The 16,610-nt window shown below is 44.7% G+C and overlaps 1 protein-coding gene across 2 annotated transcripts in view; it reads right to left on the bottom strand.

Annotated features, from left to right (window-relative positions):
* Nucleotides 1-8,535, bottom strand: part of SLC23A2 (solute carrier family 23 member 2) — an 86,797-nt gene extending 78,262 nt beyond the window's left edge. The window contains exon 1 of one of the 2 annotated variants that reach the window (XM_072148896.1): nucleotides 8,409-8,535. The gene's annotated coding sequence lies outside the window, so the exon portion shown is untranslated. Of the gene's footprint in view, nucleotides 1-6,610; nucleotides 6,768-8,408 lie in introns of those variants that run through there. The other variant, XM_072148894.1, reaches the window with a different exon arrangement.
* Nucleotides 8,536-16,610: the final 8,075 nt, after the last annotated feature.

Here is a 16,610-nt window from a genome sequence, read left to right as displayed (position 1 = left end):
TGACAATCACAGTCATGGCCAAAAGTTTTGAGAATGAGACAAAAATGTTAATTTTTCCAAAGTCTACTGCATCAGGTTTTATAATGGCAATTTGCATATACTCCAGAATGTTATAAAGAGTGATCAGCTTAACAGCAATTAATTGCAAAGCCAATATTAGCCTAGAAAATGAACTTTTTCCCCCAAAACACATTTCAACTTCATTGCAGGCCTGCCTTAAAAAGGAGCAGCTAACATCATTTCAGTGATTGCTCCGGTAACACAGGTGTGGGTGTTGGTGAAGACAGGGCTGGAGATCAATCTGTCATGATTAAGTAAGAATCACACCACTGGACACTATAAAAGGAGGCTGGTGCTTGGCATCATTGTTTCTCTTCTGTTAACCATGGTTATCTCTAAAGAAACACGTGCAGTCATCATTGCACTGCACAAAACTGGCCTAACAGGGAAGAGTATCGCAGCTAGAAAGATTGCACCTCAGTCACCAATCTATCACATCATCAAGGAATTCAGGAGAGAGGTTCCATTGTTGCCAAAAAGGCTTCAGAGTGCCCAAGAAGGATCAGCAAGCGCCAGGACCGTCTCTTACAAGTATTTCAGCCTCGGGATCGGGCTACCAGCAGTGCAGAGCTTGCTCAGGAATGGCAGCAGGCAGGTGTGAGTGCATCTGCACGCACTGTGAGACTGCGGAGACTCTTGGAGCAAGGCCTGGTGTCAGGGAGGGCAGCAAAGAAGCCACTTCTCTCCAGAAAAAACATCAGGGACAGACTGATATTCTGCAAAAGGTACAGGGAGAGGACTGCTGAGGACTGGGGGAAAGTCATTTTCTCTCATGAATCCCCTTTCCGATTGTTTGGAACATCTGGAAAACAGCTTGTTGGGAGAAGACAAGGTGAGCGATACAACCAGTCTTGTCTCATGCCAACTGTAAAGCATCCGGCAACCATTCATGTGTGGGGCGGCTTCTCAGCCAAGGGAATCGGCTCTCTCACAGTCTTACCTAAAAACACATCCATGAATAAAGAATGGGACCAGAATGTCCTCCAAGAGCAACTTCTCCCAACCGTCCAAGAGAAGTTTGGTGATAACAATGCCTTTTCCAGCATGATGGAGCACCTTGCCATAAAGCAAAGCTGATAACTAAAGGGCTCAGGGAACAAAACATAGAGATTTTGGGTCCATGGCCTGGAAACTCCCCAGATCTTAATCCCATTGAGAACTTGTGGGAAAATCATCAAGAGACTGGTGGACAAACAAAAACCAACAAATTGTGACAAAATGCAAGCAGTGATTGTGCAGGAATGGACGGCTATCTGTCAGGATTTGGTCCAGAAGGTGATTGAGAGCTGCCAGGGAGAATTGCAGAGGTCCTGAAGAAGAAGGGTCAACACTGCAAATATTGACTTGCTGCAGTAACTCATTGTAACTCTCAATAAAAGCTTTTGTTACTCATAATATGATTGCACTTGTATTTCTGTATGTGATAAAAACATCTGACAAACCAGAGGGCAACACATCATGTGACAATATAAGATTTGTGTCATTCTCAAAACGTATGGCCATGACTGTACCTCACGTGCATCTCCACAGCAGTGACAGATGCTCCAGGCTTTCTTTTAATAGAAATCTGTGACACTTCCCTTATACAAAGCGCACACCATGCAAATGCCCGATAACCACGGAAAATGTGTCTGAGAGGCGACAGCGATACAGGAAAGACGTCACCTATGCTGGATACCTGATGCCCGGAGGAACAAGGCAGAAGCTGGGATATTCTATACTGATAGGAGAAGACAGCAGCTATACGATTGCCCCCCCCCCACACCTTATTTGCCATCATAAAAAAAAATTCGACATACAGGGTGATTTATATTTCTCATCCCTATGTTCATGTGCTCTACTTTCTTGAAGGAGGATTAGAAAGAATGCACCAAGTTTGATTAAATGTTACTCCTGCTCTATAACATGCTGTCTGTAGATAGGACACCATGTACAATCTACACAGCTCCTCCTGCTCTATAACATCTGTCCTGTAGAAAGGACACTATCTACACAGCTCCTCCTGCTCTACAACATTCTACCTGCATGTAAGACACTGGGGAACATGCATCACTCTGCCAGACTTTTCGCAGTTTGACTTTTAAGGTGCAGAATAAAGCAACGTGCCAAAGTTATCTGCCTCCGGGATTTAATCCAGTGGCCGTTTATTTTCGTCACCCAGATGTTTTTTCAACTTGTGAGACTTTTGGGCTCTAAAATGGTCTCATTCTTACACCTAATAAATCTGAAACAGAGTCACAAAAGTGAGACTAAACAGGCAACTCATCACAAGTATCACAAAGGGGGAAAAAACTTAAGATACATTGGGGTGATTAGGTCGGCCAACTTCAGGAAACAGAAAAACTATGATACATGTGCCCAAGTATGTGCAATCTGCTCAGCTCCTCCTGCTCTATAACATTCTACCTGCATACAAGACACTATATAGTAACTAATATAATAATAATAATTTCTGAACCTAGTCTCTTGTGGATAGAATATCCCAATTTATTCAGGCATTGGCCAATGATGAGGACTAGTGTTAGTGGTCCTAATGGACATATTGCTTAATCCATTGGGGCCGACTGAATACATCAGCGCCCACAATTCAGTCGTGTGGGACTGTATCAAATCAGTCTCACCAGACTTGATCCCCAACAATAAGCTCAGTAGCCGGGGGGTACATCAATTTTACCACCCCGTCTATGGACCACTAAACACTAGCCCTCACCATTGGCCAATGCCTGAATAAATTGGGATACTCTATCCACAAGAGACAAGGTTCAGAAAGAAGCTTTTTAAATTAATATTTAATAAAATTTCAAAGTTTTATTAGGCTATTAGTTACTATATATGAGTGAAACGTAAACCTACAATATTACAAGAGCGTGTATTTTTTATACAAGACACTATGTACAATCTGCTCAGCTCCTCCTGCTCTATAACATTCTACCTGCATATAAGACACTGGGGCTCATTTACTAAGGGACCGCGGACCGCACAAACGTCGGATATTCCGACGATTACTGCTTTGCGCAGCATTTAAAAGGGAATTGTGGCGAATGTGATTGGATTTTGGCGCCATTCATGTGACACAAAATTTCAGGGGCGAGCTGTCGGACGATCCGACGGATTGGACTGAGCGTGGGATTTAACATTTGAATCTGTGTCGCAAGCCACGCACTGGGAAGAAGATGGTGAACTCTGGCGGACCTGAGCGGAAAAGCGACGCAAGCAGGAAATTGGGCGCAAGATCTTAGTGAATTGCGCTGGAGTCCATGATTGTCGGACGTCGGGGATCACTCAATGGACGGGTAAGTAAATGTGCCCCATTATGTTCAATCTGCCCAGCTCTTCCTGCTCTATAACATTCTACCAGCATATGAGACACGATACACAAGACACAATGTACAATCTGCTCAGCTTATTCTGCTCTACAACTTGCATTTGCCGTTACGTATGTTTTTTACAAGGCACAACGCACTTTGTACAATTCTTCTTGCCGTCAATGAATGGGAACATTCTTACTTAGAGAAGCTGAAAGCCAAGTCTTACGTAAATCAATGTCACTTTTCTTCCCGACAGTAGAAGGCACAGAGGCTCCTATATCGGAGGATCGCTGCGCTCTGCAGCCTTTCCCCTACAACACTGGGAGCTTTTAGGCTCCCCCAAGTCCCCATACCCAATGCTTAGCAAATTCTCAAACAGTTTTTAAACTCAATCAGGAATTTTTTTCTTTTAAATAAAAATGAAAAGTTACATTAAAGTTTACTTGTATCTGCCCTCCCCCACCAACCCTTGGGAAATCGCTCCGTATCTGCCTGCCCCTTGTCTCCTTTTCTCGCTGACCGCAGCAAGTAATTCCGCGCATGCTCCACACTATGCATTTGGTAGCTAGGCGGAGCAAATACATGTCTCTGCTGACAGGTTCTCTTTAACAGTGTATATCTGTAGACACAATCCTGATAAAACATAATAGGGGAGATTCTCCTCTTCAGTATGACACCAGAACTTTAATTCAGAAGATATAGATGTCCGAAGTGCCCCCCCCCCCCTCCCTCCAGTCAGATGAAGGCAGAACAGAGAAAGAGATGCAGGGAGGCATTGCAGACAGTTTGCAGAAGTAAATGCACCCCCTGCATTCGCAGCCAAACCTGGACAGATTGAGGCTGTATATAACATTTTTTAAAATGCTAGCATATTTTTGTAAAGGTTTATGCAAATTTACTACATGTTCAAAAACTTTAACGGGTAAAATGACAAATAAAAAAAATCATATTTTTGCACATTTTTAGGGGTTTGCCAAGAAAAAAAAAATAGTCTTTTTTTGTCTTGACACAGGAGACTTGAATGGTCTACGAATAACAAAGAAATTGTTATGATATGTGAAGCGGTTCCAAAGAGCAGAACAGAACTGGACTGCAAAAAAATTACTTGGGCATTCAGACACCAATAACCGTTGGCCATGAAAGGGTTAATCACATACTCCTAAGTAACAGCATCATGGATGACAAAAGCACAGAAGAGTATTCATGATAAAAAAAAAAAAAAAAATTAGATGGGCTAGAAAACTTACTAGTCCTGCATCTGCAGCAGCCTCTTGTTCCCTCACTAAGGATTTCCATGGATGTCTGACAGTCTGTCTTGGAAACCAAGATGGAATAACAAAGAGTACATAATCCACGATAGGAGGAGGTGTATGTTTGTGTAATCAACAGCTATAACCTAGAAGTCAAAAGGTTACCAGGGCAAGTATTTTCATGTCTCCAAATACAACTGGAGACATAACCTGTGCCCAAGATCAATCCAAAAAGAAGAGGAATTAAAATGGCTTATATCAGGCCCGGACAAGTCTAAGCAATGTCTAGTAGCCATGGGGCCAGCTCTACAAAGCCTAGAGGGCTATCCAAGAGGTAGGAAAAGATCTTTAAAGCTGCAGTGCGATGCAGGGAAAAGACCAGGAGCCAGGAAAGGAGAGGATTTATATTTTTGTCTGCTCTGGGGTCTCCAGTGTTATCATTATCTGCTCTGGGGTCTCCAGTGTTATCATTATCTGCTCTGGGGTCTCCAGTGTTATCATTATCTGCTCTGGGGTCTCCAGTGTTATCATTATCTGCTCTGGGGTCCCCAGTGTTATCATTATCTGCTCTGGGGTCCCCAGTGTTATCATTATCTGCTCTGGGGTCCCCAGTATTATCATTATCTGCTCTGGGGTCCCCAGTATTATTATCTTCTCTGACTGCAGTATTTGGTTTCTAGGGTGGTATTTATTGCTATACTGTAGTATTTATCATTTTTGGGGTGGCATTTTTTCTTTGCTGTACTGGGGTTGGTGCAATTGGGGTGCTGGTTACTGGTTCTGCCCCTTAAAGGGCATCTACCATAAGGATGAAGGATTCATCCTTATGGTGGATGCCCTTTAAGGGGCAGCACCAGTAACAAATGAGAAAATGAGCCTGAGGGTCTCCAGGCTCTTAAGAGTTAATGCAGGTGTCATTTGCATACAGTCTTTCATCCTAGTGGTAGAAGTCCTTTAAAGAGGACCGGTCACCCTAATAATCTATCTAGGAGCTGCTTACTTAGCGCTACCCCATTATTAGCATTAAATAGCTAGCTTTATCAGAACCTTCCAATAAAGATAGGAAACACTGCACTTCATACCGCTCAGAACTCCGGCGGTCCGGTGTATTCACACACTATATGGCGGCGATGAGTGCTGGGCTTCATGCAGCAGCCTCCTCCTCCTCAGACCGCCCCCTCATGAATATGTTGGACCGCTGGACGCTTCATCTGCCGTTCTATGCCAGGGCAAGTGGAGAGTTGTAGTTCTATTACAGATGGAACGCCGCTACACCAAGACATGCTGGACGTTGTAGTCCGCGCGCCGGTTCGCCAAGACATGCTGGACGTTTTAGTCCGCGCCAGTACACCAGGACGAGCTGGACGCTGTAGTCCGCTCCGGTATATAAGGGCATGCTAGGCATTGTAGTCCGCGCCGGTACGCCAGGACATGCTGGGCGCTGTAGTCCGCGCCGGTACGCCAGGACATGCTGGGCGCTGTAGTCCGCGCCGGTACGCCAGGACATGCTGGGCGCTGTAGTCCGCGCCGGTACGCCAGGACATGCTGGGCGCTGTAGTCCGCGCCGGTACGCCAGGACATGCTGGGCGCTGTAGTCCGCGCCGGTACGCCAGGACATGCTGGGCGCTGTAGTCCGCGCCGGTACGCCAGGACATGCTGGGCGCTGTAGTTCGTGCCGGTACGCCAGGACATGCTGGGCGCTGTAGTCCGCGCCGGTACGCCAGGACATGCTGGATGCTGTAGTCCGTGCCGATATGTGAGGACATGCTGGGTGCTGTAGTCCGTGCCGATATGCGAGGACATGCTGGGTGCTGTAGTTCTGTACATTTCCTTGTAAATAGAGGAGGTCACGTGATCTGGACTGACTGGCCGCTGTCTTGTGGTAATGTCAGCTTTGGGCTGGGGGCCAGTACACCCGCAGACATGACACATGCTCTCCATCAGCACCACACATCAGCGCCCCCCAGGCCCACCCCCGGCCCTCATCATTACCTGCCATCACCGGCTCCCGATGACGTCTCGGCACAGCGGCCCGTTCCCCGGGCTTTGTCTGCCGGCCCCTGTGTGGCGGAGCAGCGGCGGCGGCGGCGGCACTGCCAGGAGATGGAGGCGGAGCCACACTTACCAGAACGCCACTGACAGTTCACAGATAGACCCGCCCATCTTGACGTCATCGCGTAGAGTCCTGGCACGAAGCTTTAGAGTGTGACACGCTGCCAGCACATGTCCACTTCCTGTCTAGTGGAAGGCCGCCAGCCATGTGCTCAGAACTGCTCATACTGAGGGAATGTCATTGAGAGGAGCCAGATTATCACTGGGATCTCACTGCGTCATTCTTCTTTAAAGGGGTTTTCCAACTAGGAGAAAATTTTAAGAATTTTTTGCCTGTTTATATACACTATCTGGCCGCCTTATTAATGTAAGATGGACAACCCCTTTAAACCAGCTATATTTCATACAAAGTATAGAAAGATGTTAATAGTATGGATATGATAGCTATACACTATAACTCTATATACATGTGTATACTGTTCCTGTATATACCAGGTGTACGGCTCCCCTCAGCGAACATAGACATTGTCATTAGGTGATAACAATGACAGAGGCCACAAACAATGGAGCGAAGATCCATTGTTTGCGCTCTGAGATTGCACAAGCTTGTGTGCTAGTCGCCTTTTTCAGATGCAGTTTTTGATGCACAAACCAGGAGTGGAGTGAAAATAGAGGAAGAGCAGCACTTCTTAATGATAAGTCCTCACACATTACGATTCACACCTGGTTTTGGGTTCAAAAACTGCATCTGAAGATTCAAAGGCTGTTATACCTTCTACCATGTGCTGCAACTTCCTCTGCTGCAGTGATATTACAGTAGGCCTGGAGAGAAAGACAGTGTAACAGCCTGTGAGGACTTATTCACACGTTGTGTCGCGTTGTGTGTTGCGTTTTAGAGGCATTCCACTGGCTTCAGCCTTGATCTCATGCTAAGGTTACATTGCATTTCCACTGCATCTGCTAAAACGCAATGTAACCTTAGCATGTGATCAAGGCTGAAGCCAGTGGAATGCGTCAAAAACGCAACGCAATGTGTGAATGCGCCCTCAGTCTGCAGCACTGAAGGTCTCCCCAGTAGCTGTTCAGGCTCATTAGCAGAATTTAAAAAGCTAAGAAATACAAGATTACAAAAGTCACGGTACCTACATCTATGAGAAACTGCTCGTGGTTTATCATGCTGGATTTTGATGGTAGATTTCCTTTAATGCAGATTTGTGGTTTTAAAACACAGATTTTGTAGAGTTTTACCACATATTGTTAACTTCTTTTTTTCACATGTGATCTGACATAATTTAAGGGAAAACCTGCTTCAATACAACGTTTATTTCTAGATTTTTATGCAGATTTCTTGCTGGTGGTTACAAACCTATAGACTTCCCTGATAAAAAAAAAAAAAAAACACGCACAAATCTAAAAAGCCTCAACAGGAAATTTTTTCATGCCGAAAAAAAAATGCGTCATCTACACTTTATCTTTACTTCACAAATAATGGTACTGTAATATGCTGTGGAATTTCTGAGCAAAAATCAGTGCAGAAAAACATAAAAACGCAGTGCATAATATGCTTCTGTGTGCAGTTAGTGGACTGTGATGGGATACTAGGGAGCCCTGGGCTAAAATTCTGTATTTTCAGTATCATTATTACATAAAAATTAGTTTGAGATTCACTTGTAACGGAGAATCATCACTGATCCAGAACATGAGAACAATGATAGAAAATGCTGAATAATAGACTGACCTGCGCTCTTTCAGATGACCCTCTGAGTCCTGCCACATGTCCAAACGCTTCTCACTGCAACTTGTGGCCAATTGTACAAAAAAATCCAAAATTCCTGTTAGTAAACTCCTACAATCCAGCTGATCTGTACATCTCCAGGAACCAATTGATGCACAATCTTCATTGCACACATGTCCTCTTATCTCCAACTCCAGACTAGCCTCCAAGCCTTCTACTATGTCTCTCCCCTCCTCTGGAATTTACATATAACACCCGACACTCCCATAATCTTAGCACATTCAATCTCAATCTAAATACCCACCAGTACAGACAAGCACACAAAGTGTGTTACCCCTACAAACATGTCACAAATAATTAAGCATTAAATGGGTTGTCCAGTTTCTCTTAGGGTGCGGTCACACGTCGCGTTTACCGCATGCGTTAAAAAACGCATTGGAATAGCTGGAGAGTGATTTGCCTAATTAAACACCTCTTAACACTTGTGTTTACAAAACGCATGCATTAACCGCGATGTTAACGCATGCGTTAACAATGCGTTAACAACCGCATGCGTTAACCGCGATGTTAACGCATGCGTTAACAATGCGTTAACGGTTGCGTTTTGTAAACACAGGTGTTAGCAGCTGTTTAATTAGGCAAATCACTCTCCAGCTATTGCAATGCGTTTTTAAACGCATGCGGAAAACGCGACGTGTGACAGCACCCAGAGGGCGCATTCACAGGATGCGTTGTGTCACGTTTTTTTGATGCGTTTTTGTATCAAGCCAGAAGTCTTTGGAATGCGTCAAAAAGGCATCAAAAAATGCAACGCATTGCGTTTTGACCTGCGTTTTCATTGCGTTTAAAACGCATATACAACAGCTGAGGAGGGGTGATTTGCCTAATTACATCCCTGTTAACATTGCATTTACAAACGTAAACGGTAATGTAATTAGGCAAATCACCTCTCATCAGCTGTTGTATATGCGTTTCAAACGCAATGAAAACGCGACCAAAACGCAACGTGTGAACGCGCCCTCAGGCTACATTCACACTGACATATGGAGGACGTATATACGGCCGACGTATATACGGCCGATATACGTCCTCCATACATGGCAATGGGCGCACGGCGCCCTATGGGAGCGGTACAGTGCAGCACACGTGCGGCACCGTACCGCTCCATACCCGGAAAAAGATAGGACCTGAAAATTGTATAACTTTGCCTTTTACAAACAAGGGGGGTGGACAACCCCTTTAAGGCCTCCTTCAGGGCGCATTCACACGATGCGTTGAGTCTCGTTTTTTAACGCATGCATTTTTTAATTAGGGAAATAAAAGTTATTAAAAGATTGCGGGGACGTGAGGATTAGCCCTAAGGGCGCGTTCACGCGTTCCGCTAGCGCCGCGTTCATAACGCGACGCTAGCTCACAGGGGGCGGAGTTTTTCGGGCGACCGCATATGCGTTTCCAGAGAAACGCATGCGATCGGGTTATTAATCGCATGCGTTTCCCGGGAAACGCATATGCGATCGGCCCGAGCCCCGCCCACTGTGCGCTAGCGTCTCGTTATGAACGCGACGATTGCAGAACGTGTGAATGCGCCCTTAAAAGGGCCTAATGTCGATGTGTAGATGCACCTACCACCCGATCTACCTTTAGGCCGCGGTCACACGTACCACTAGGCGTCCGTCATAACACGACGCTAGCGCACAGAGGGAGGTCCTCGGCCCGAACGCACATGCGTTTCCAGGGAAACGCATGCAATTGTTAGCCGATCGTTTCTCTGGAAACGCATGTGCGTTCGGGCCGAGGACCTCCCCCTATGTGCTAGTGTCGCGTTATGACGGACGCCTAGCGGTACGTGTGACCGCGGCCTTATAGGTAGATGCATGGTGGAAGGTTCCCTTTAAAGGACACCAGTCATCAGGTCTGTGTCACTAGTCCTGTCACTACTACCTGTTGGAGCAGCTCACAAGGATCCCATCCCAGCCTTTATCTAGTTATTTCATACATTAATCATTGTAAAATCATCTATTCTTTATTATGTAAATGAGGCTGGTCACATGGTCAGAGGCAGTGATGTCACCCCTGTTACCCCTCCCCTCTCCTCCCCCTGCTCATGTCTGTGTGTAGTGTATAGTAATGTATAGTTAGTGTCTGTGCTGCATCTGCTGACATGCTGCATCCTCCTAATACACAGGTGAGAGACACAGACATCAGCTACACATGAATCTGACATGTTCTGCTGTAACATGGCTGCCTGGAGCTGCTGTATATCTCCTATACACACACACATGCACACACAGGCTGCAGGGGGCGTGGCCACCAGCACCAGGAAGCACATTATACAGCCTCACATCATTATACAGGCTGTCAGTCAAGCACTGGGGGTGTGGCTGTGCCTCCCACTCATGAATAGAGTGGACAGCTTGAATATGCTAATGCTTCATTGGACATTTCACAGGTCATTTGCATACAGCTTTAGGACCTCATTGCTTAGGTTTACAGGCATGTAGAGGGACAATGAAGGGATAGAGGCAATGCTCTCTAATGGCAGTTTATGAAAATATATTTAGTTTAGGGGGTTATTTTGCATGATGGGTTCTCTTTAAGTGGCCGCTACATTGCATCAAGTGTACAAATGGGATTTTGTCAGTAGAGAGAAAATCATCCTCAAAATAAGCCGCATATAAATTGGAGAGAGATGGTTAGAAACTAGAACTTATTGGGCACCCCTGGCGTTGTAGATAGTAAGCAATTACTTCACATCTGATAATACTTACCAAGAGAAAATGAAACAGGTCCAGTTATTTGTGTGACACAAACTTATTTTGGGGACCCAGTAAGACAATATTCACACACAAGGTCTTACAAATACGATGAATGCCCTCCACGAGGAAGCAGAGTCTGATGACTTTCATCTAATGTGAATTTCAGCCAACTTATATCCATTTAGTAAAAGCTGTCAGTGCACCCTACTGTATACTTCATTTTATATGTGTTTTGTCCTGGTGGTCAGCCTTCTCCTTGGCATCAGCAACGACTTCTGTTCCAGGTGCAGGATCTGCTTGGAAACTAACTTTCTGCTGTCACCCCTGGTATACTGGGATTGCTGGTTTAAAGGGACTTTGACTATATGAATATACCCTATACAGTCCATGTATTGTAAGCAGGTAACATGGTATCCAGGACACTGAAATATGTCCTTTGTTTTGTTCTTATCAAGTGTTGTCCAAACAGAACTTCCTTTTCTTTCATCTACATTCCTGGCATCAATCTTATCTGTCCGCAAGATAAAGCTGCAGTTTTGCAAACTAAGGATTTCATTGAATCCAACTTCATAAACAATAACACTTCAATACAAGCAGGTCTTAAATTAAAGAAAGTAACACTGGACCCACTTTCTGGACTATGGAGATAGAATCACCACCAAACAATGCCTTATGATCTATCCGATTACAGGCGGTCCCAAACTTAAGAACACCTGATGACCCCTAGTTATCTGGTAATTGGTCATTTACTGTACTTTATCCGTAGGCTACTATAAACAGATAAAACAGTTATCACAGGAGTCTGTAATGAAGCTTTACTGTTAATCCTGATTATTATGACAATACAACATTTTTCAAATCCAATTGTCACAGAGACCAAACAAAAATTTGGCTGGGGTTACAATAATAAAATATACAGTCCCGACTTACATACAAATGCAACTAAGAACAAACCTACGGAACCTATCGTGTAACCCGGGGACCGCCTGTACTTTAGTTTGGCAACGCTTAGTTGGTGCCAACATATTTGGCAGCTCTATAAAGTGATGGTTAGGCTGCGTTCACATGTGGCGTTTGACATTGCGTTTAGAAACGCGATACAACAGCTAAAGGGAGGAGATTTGCCCAATTACATTTCTGTTAACATTTGCGTTTACAAACCGCAATGATAACGCTATGCTAATGTGTGCGTTATCTTAAAGTTGCATTTGTGTTTCATTGCCAAATGTTAACGGCAATGTAATTTTCTCTCCTTTTTATTGTGTTTCAAAGCGCAATAAAAATGCCACGTGTGAACGCAGCCTTACCATTAACAGTCTACATGGGCGCTAACTACCTAATTTCTGATTTATGTAGTACAGGTATAGGCCTGTATCTATTAAAAACTATTTATATATGATTCACACCAAAAGTGGTTTTTCCTTTGGAAGGATTCAATTTGTATTTCTTTTAACATGTCCAATCTTGAAGACCTAATCTTTAAGTTATGGCTAAAGTCAGTGGCCAAAGAAATTCTCCTGTATGGAAATCCTAATCCTGTGTTGAATCCTTTAGAGCAGTGGTGGCGAACCTATGGCACGGGTGCCAGAGGTGGCACTCAGAGCCTTTTCTGTGGGCACCCAGGTCTTCACCCCAACACAGAGTTTGCCACATAGGACTCAAGGCTTCCTCTTGTGGTCCAATACAGCCCAGGACTTGCCATTTTAAAGCGACATCCTTGGCTGCCAGGATTACAACAGGAACAAGAAGGTGTGGATATAGACAGATTATTGTTGGATCTCCTGCTCTGGTAACCCTGATTCTTCCTCTTCAGGGAAACCTGGAGGGAAGCTAAAATCCAAATTTCTCCACCATCTTTCTATTGTATTGGTGAACTCATGACGCCAATAAAATTAAAACCTGTGATACAGCAGGGATTAATAAGTTACTGCTTAAATTGCCATGTTGGCACTTTGCAACATATAAATGGGTTTTGGTTGTACTTTGGGCACTCTGTCTCCAAAAGGTTGGCCATCACTGCTTTAGAGTGTAAAGATAGGGGGCAACTGCTGGGATCCCCACTGCTCCTGAGAACTAGGGTCTTCTTCTCACTTATTGATGGAGTGGTTGGCTGAGTATTTGTCCCTTTTGTCTCTTTTCAATGTTAAGGGAGTGTCAGAAATTGCTTCGTACTGGGCTATCTCTGGCCTTCCCATTCACTGTCTATGAGAATGCCAGAGTTACCTGAGCGCTGTGATCAACAATTTTTAGCGCTTCTATATCATTGAATTGAGCAGCACACATGCTTGACCTGCTGTTCAATGTTTGATGAGAAGGGGAATCCTGTTCTTCTGAATACTGTGGGTCACAGCAGTTGGACCCCCATCAATCAAAGTATTTTCTCCTATTCTGTGAATAGAGGATAGCAATTATACTTATTACAACCCCTTTAATGTCAACTGAACCCTCCAATATATGGGAGCCTCCTGCTGCTCCTCCATTAGTGGGGTACAGAATCTTGGACTGCTGCATTTTATCCTAACCAATCCTTTCATTCTAGAGGGAGCTTCCTCCACGCCAGACGTGTCTGACAATGATTAATTTTTCTCTCCTTTAAAGGGGTTGGCCACTTTACCTCATGTTTTTGTGTGTTTGTGTAGGAAGGCAGCCGGCGGCTCTACCCTACACTGAGGTATAGTGACGTCACTATAGATTAAGGATGGGGCAAAGGGACAATAGCGTTGTCATTCCCCTAGTGCCTACTACCATGGCAGTGCCAAGCCTGCGCCCGCTAGAGCTGCCGGGTACAATGTGTGACCAGAGCCTCTAGTGATGGGATAAAGTTGGATCACCGTGTAGCCCTCATCTCAGTGTGCATTGTGTTTTACTATGCAGAAGAGGACGCTACAGATATTCCCAGTTTATGTACTCAGCAAATTCACACAGAAATGCTCTTGTCTACAGATATTTAGAATTTGCTTACCACATCTGAGGCAGAAAGCCAGAAGATGACCTATAGTGACCTTCCACAATTCCCCTGTTATCAGGAAACTAGACTTTTACACTAGAGGCTGCATAGTAGTCATCTACTTAGTAGATGACGTCTGATTCTTACTTTAGACAGATTCATATCAGACAGTGAGTTGCTAAGAAGAATAAAGGAGGAGGGTGATAAGGGCAGATCTGATCAGTGGCCATGATGTCTTTTGGATCTTACCTTATATTTCCTTTATCCAAACTGCAGCTATCCACTAAAGGGTTTATCCGAACCAAGGGTTCCTAGTATACAATGTTCAGCCTCCCTTTACCAAGGTTCGATTAAGGAACATCTACAAGGAGCGCCTCAAGCTCATTTGCATAATTTTACAAGCCTTTTTTTGTACAAACCAGGATATAAGAAGCTAAAACAAGAGCAGATCCTCCCAGAGTGAGCATGCACCAGTATATCAGTGTGCTTGGTTTACAATCCTGGTGGTAGATGTCCTTTAAGCACTTACTGACGCGCGCCGTAATAGTACGGCCCGCATCGAGTGCGGGTACATGGGAGAGGGCTCACTGGATGGTAAGCTGGTAAGTCTTACAGCAAAGTTATCCCGGCGATGTTATCCCTGCGATCGCCACCGTCAAAGGTCCAGGCAGCTTCAAAAAGAGGGCGCCGCCACCTTGCTGCGGATCGAGCTCCCCGTGACCTCAACCAACCATGACAGGCTCAGGTCTTCTGAAGACCAGAGGCTGTCTTGTTTTAACCCTTTTTATAATGGCTTTTCACTGTGTTTTACCCTGTAACAGAAAATAGCGCACAAAATTAAAAATGTCACTTTTTTGCCATTTTGAAAAATATAAATTCAATAAAAGTGATCAAAATGTTCGTAGAGTCCTAAAAATAGAAGGCTTGAAAACGTAATTGAAAGTTGCACAAAATGACACCACCCACAGCTCCGTACACTGAAGTATGAAAAAGTTATTAAATGCAAAACAAATCTTTTTGTATAGGAGGTTTTAATTTTGTAAATGTATGAAAACATTATAAAACCTAAATAAATGTGGTATCCCCGTGATCGCACTGACCCAAAGAATAAAGTAGACAAGTCATTTGGGGCGCACAGTAAAAGCCGTAATATCCAAGCCACAAGAAAATGACGGAAATGCGTTTTTTCCGCTTCCCAGTACACGGCATGGAATATTCAATACCATCACTATGAAGTGCAATTTGTTACGCAGAAAAAAAGCCGTTACACAGCTCTTTACGTGTAAAAATGATAAAGTTATAGATTTTTGAAGATGCATTTTTAATGGACTCTTGTGAGTATGATGAACTGAAATACATTTTAACTTTATTGGAACGTACCACACCATCTGCCTGCATATTTTCTTCCAGCTACAAATATAATTAAAGGAGGATGATGAGAGTGCGATGGTGCTAGTCTGAATGGTGACATACTTTCAGCAGGAGAAACTGAGGATTGGTGCTGTTCATCAGTGTTTTAAGATAGAATAACAAGGGAGAAGAAAAATATTTGGAGCTCTGGTCATAGTGAAGTTATATATATTTGGCCGGCACTGTCAATAAGCCCGGCGCGGCCGCAGCCGCGGTCAGTGCAGCGCGGCCGGCCATGTGAATAAGCCCTGCGCTGCTGTTAATGGAACAGCGGTGGCACCTCCGTAGAGCCGATTACGCAATACATGCTGCCGGCTTCTCCTATAGGTCCTAGCTGACAGGGGGCGTGCTGGGGGAGTGTCGGTCGGCCCCCTTATGAATAACGCTGACTGCAGCTCCCCAGATATGAGGATTTTGTAAGAGATCGGATCTGTTTAAACCACCTTTCCGAGCATAGATTTAAAAAAAAATTGCTGGGGAGAAAGAAGCTAGGGAAAGTGTTATGGGGGACACATTTGGGGGGGGGGGCTTTTTCGGGGTGACAGGTCCTCTTTAATGAGCGATGCATAGGACAAATAATTATTATCAGTGATGTTGCAACACCATGCACTCATGTTAATGCGCTGCTGGTCAGGGCAGTACACAGTGAAAGCAGACAGGTGCAGTTAATGGGGCTCATTTAATAAGGGCTCCGCGGCTGCACTTTCGTCAGGTTTCCCAAATTTTTCCGTTTTGCGCCGAATTCCGCCGGGATTTTTGGGCTTTCACTTGACAGAAAAGGGGGTGGGGAGGCCTTCGGACAACCCGATGGATTCGGAAAAAACACAGAATTTAAAAAACTAAATGTGTCGCAACATCAAGCACTCACATGCACCGAGAAGAAGAAGGTGAACTCCGGCGGACCTCGGCGCAGGAGCGACACCTGCAGGATATCGGGCGCACAACCTTAGTGAATCCCGGCAGAACCCGAATCCACGTCGGAAAACGCGTCGCGGGATCGCGACAGGACCGGGTAAGTAAATGAGCCCCATTGTGTTGCCACAGGAGATCAGTTTTGATTAGGCCACATTCACACACAGCGTTTGCGTTGCG

Source organism: Engystomops pustulosus, chromosome 4, assembly GCF_040894005.1.
Source record: "Engystomops pustulosus chromosome 4, aEngPut4.maternal, whole genome shotgun sequence".
In the NCBI taxonomy this organism is placed as follows: domain Eukaryota; kingdom Metazoa; phylum Chordata; class Amphibia; order Anura; family Leptodactylidae; genus Engystomops; species Engystomops pustulosus.
This window is presented reverse-complemented; position numbering and strand designations above follow the sequence as displayed.